Source organism: Melozone crissalis, unplaced genomic scaffold (assembly GCF_028551555.1).
Source record: "Melozone crissalis strain CALT ecotype California unplaced genomic scaffold, PUWL_Pcris_2 ptg000009l_1, whole genome shotgun sequence".
Classification (NCBI taxonomy): Eukaryota; Metazoa; Chordata; class Aves; order Passeriformes; family Passerellidae; genus Melozone; species Melozone crissalis.
Genome location: NW_026535787.1, coordinates 16,046,072 through 16,049,617, shown reverse-complemented (window position 1 = coordinate 16,049,617; position 3,546 = coordinate 16,046,072). Strand labels below are relative to the sequence as shown.

At 44.5% G+C, this 3,546-nt stretch overlaps 1 non-coding gene across 1 annotated transcript; it reads right to left on the bottom strand.

The window, feature by feature from the left end:
- Positions 1-424: 424 nt before the first annotated feature.
- Positions 425-606, bottom strand: LOC128933510 (U2 spliceosomal RNA). Its single transcript, XR_008482789.1, has one exon. It is a non-coding gene; the product is annotated as a U2 spliceosomal RNA (small nuclear RNA).
- Between the last annotated feature and the right edge of the window lie 2,940 nt (positions 607-3,546).

Below are 3,546 nucleotides of genomic sequence, written 5' to 3'. Positions count from 1 at the left end.
CAGGGCCTCACCAACCTCACGGGGAAGAATTTCTTCCTAACATTTAATCCAAATTTACTCTTTTTTACTTTAAAACCATTTCCCCTTTTCCTGTGACTATATGCTCATATAAAAAAGCTGCTCTCCCTCTATTGAAAGCCCCCTTTGGTCACTGGAAGCTCTAAGGTCTCCCTGAAGCCTTCTCTTCTCCAGGCTGAACAGCCCCAGCTCTCCCAGCCTGTCTCCAGAGCAGAGGGGCTCCAGCTCTTGGAGCATCTCTGCGTCCCTACTCTGGATCTGCTCTAACATGTCCATGTCATTCTTATGTTGGAGACCCCAGAGCTGGATGCAGAACTCCAGGTAGGGTCTCTTGAGGGCAGAGCAAAGAGAAAGATTCACCTTCTTTGACCTTCTGACCCACCTCTCTTTTGGTGCAGCTCAAACCTATCAGTTCACCATTCCCAGAGTCACTGCAAAGCTGGGGCGATGCCTGAAGCAGAGAGAACAAGCTACATGTTCAACTCCCATGCCCCAAAGTCTGTTTAATATGAAATCTTCTCATCAAGGGCATAGCAGATATTAAACTTTCAAGATCAGATGCTACACTTGGCCAACACCAGCAGCAAATCTGTCCTTTCTTTTTGCATGGTTCTTTCAAAGGAATGGATGCATGTAGATGACCCAGCTGGTGACAATACTTATTATTGTCTTGTTATTTCTTATCCTGGATCTTGTGAAAGGAAAAAGCTACAGTAAAGCCACTTCAGTTCTCCTTCTGCTAATCTTTGGGACTTTTCATAAAACATCAAGCTCCATTCCTTGCTGGGGGAGTCATGGGAATTTTGGATGCAACCCAAGCAGTGTTTTGGCCTTTCTTGTCCCAGGCTAAGATGTTTCCATGACTCCAACATCAGCTGTCTGAAACCAACCCCCCAACCTCCAACACCCAGCAACACAAACCGAAGCACGTCCTGGTGCCTACAACATTTGAAGACTCCATCAGAACTGTACTAAAAGTTCTGATAAAGTTCTGCATTATCAGCTGCGAGGCACATGTCATCACCCAAGGCTGGCAGAAGGGTAATCGAGATCCAGGCTTAGGAGCAGATATTTCACATTCTGTGTGTCAATGATCTTGAGAAATATGAAGTTTTGAACAGCAGGTAGCAGCTAGTGGAGATTTTTCTGTTAACATGGAAAATAAAAAAGGTACAGGAGGAGAGAAATTATTGTTCTGAAATGGACTGCCTCCATTCACGCACTGACTGATTGCATACATCCATCTTCTGCAGTGCCAACTCCTTCTCCTCATACAGTTGTATTTTTGGCTTTGTTCCCCGGTGTAAATCAACCAGAGTCTCCACAGTGATGGTGTCAGGTATCAGCCTGGTGCTTGGTTTCAGCCCAGCTCCTCGAAGTGTACCATAAATAAAGACATAGAGAGGCAGCAGGTGGGTGTCATTTCTTCCCCAGACCCTTGGCAGCTACTTGGGAATCTTGTGAGAGGGTCTTTAAATAGTGTTGGAAAAAATCCTCCATATAACTACAATAATTTAAATAATAACTAGCCTGGAAAATGTCAGAAGACACACAATCAAGATAGCAATGCTCAAAGGTAATCTAAACCACAATTTAAATGCCTTAGAGTTTCTGTGTTTTGGTTGTTTTGTTCTGTGCCAGTTTGGGATTGGATAGGAGGCTTATTCCATAGGGAAAACCCAGAGTATGACTCAAGCCTGGCAGGTCAAAAGGCAAATGATGAGTTTCTCTTTCTGCTCTCTCTTCTTCACAATGTTTTTTTTTTTACTAAGAAATGAAAGAGTCAGAGGAACAACACCTCTTTCCTTCTCCATGAAGCTATCATGCTTTCCATTTCCCGCCAGTGATAAACTATCTTTTTTTTTCCCCCATAGGAAATTAGAAGAGAAAGAATGGTTGAATAGAAGCCAACAAAAAAGAGTAGATTTTCTTTTTCCATCGAAAATATGTTTTTAATCCCACCCCAAAAGGTCTGATAACTATTTTAACACTGTATTTGCAATTAACTCATTTTTTTTTTCTTTGAGTTAATCAACACACTTCATTCAAATCTGAGTATTTCCTAGCAGGGTATAACCACCAGATAATTTTGTTGCTCCTGTTCCAAACCTGCAGAAGACCTGGTGTGATGGAAATCTTACCTGCTAATCAGTAGCAGATTAGTGATTAGTGTGTAAGGAAAGTTATCCCCATCACAAACCTAGCCTGCCAGGAGCTGCCCTTACAGCAGAGCTGGGTGTGAAGATTTCTGTCCTGCTTTGTGCCTCAGATGGGGCAGCAAATGTGGAGAACCTCTGTGGCTCATCACCACAGAGTAGCCTGCACGGTTATCTGACTCCTCATGTCTGGATGTCATCATGTGTATGGTGTCTTCTCCATCACCCTGTCCATCCTGCACAGGTTTTGTGTTGCTGAAATGGCTCCCGAGGTATTAAAAATTCTTTTTACCCAGCCCTGCAACCAAAGAAATCAGGATTCCTCAGCTCTGGTTTTCAAGGTTGTTTATTTTCTCTTATCTATAACATTCTTTCTCTGACCTGCTGAGGTCTGTCCAGCAGGTTGGGTTGAGGCACACTGACCGCCCTTGGGGTGGTGTTAGTTTTTTATACAAAAAACTACCTGTACTTTATTTACAATAACTTCCCAGTACTTATCAACTATGTTAGACAGTCTGTCTCCCCTCTAAACCAATCCAGAAGTGCCACCATCACAGTAGAAGATGGAGGATAAGAAGAAGAAGAAGAAGAAGGACAGGACATGCCCAGACTCCTTCATCTTGCTTCTTGAACCTCCATTCTAAATCCCCAAAATTCTACTTTTTCACTCTGTGATAAAATCACTATCATTCTACTCAAAGGCTTGTAAAGGCTTGTGGCTTGTAAATCTTCACACAAAGTTGGTAACTTTTTCCATGGGCTGAGATCTAAGGTACAGGTGTCTTTGACTCTGTGCCAAGGTTTCTCAGCCCCCTGCCAGGGTCTTGAGTCCTGCAGGGCAGCCAGGAGAATGTCCTGGGTTCTGACACATCCTCTCCAGGAGAAGTGCATGGTTTAGAAGAAGACATGTGCCTTCTTCTGTGCATTGAGCACCCACAGCATTGCAGCCTTTCTTCATCCAGGATCATCATTCACCAGTGCCTCCATCCATCCATCCATCCAGCAGCCCATCAGTAATCCCCTGACTGCTCCTGGGGACAACCACCAGGGATGTGCTGCAGGGAAAGGGAGCAATGCTGTTTCCATGGAATCAGCAAATGGTTTGGCTACACAGAGATCTTCAAGACCATCTTTGTTTTTGTTCTAACCCCCCTGCCATGGGCAGGGACACCTTTCACTATCTTAGGTTGCTCCAAGCCACATCCAACTTGGTCTTGAACACTTCCAGGCATGGGGCAGTCGCAGCTTCTCTGAGAAACCTGTGCCAGAGCCTCACCACCCTCACAACCAGGAATTTCTTCCCAATATCCCATCTAACCTTGCCCTCTGGCAGCAGGAAGCCATTCCCCCTTGTTCTGTCACTCCAGACCTT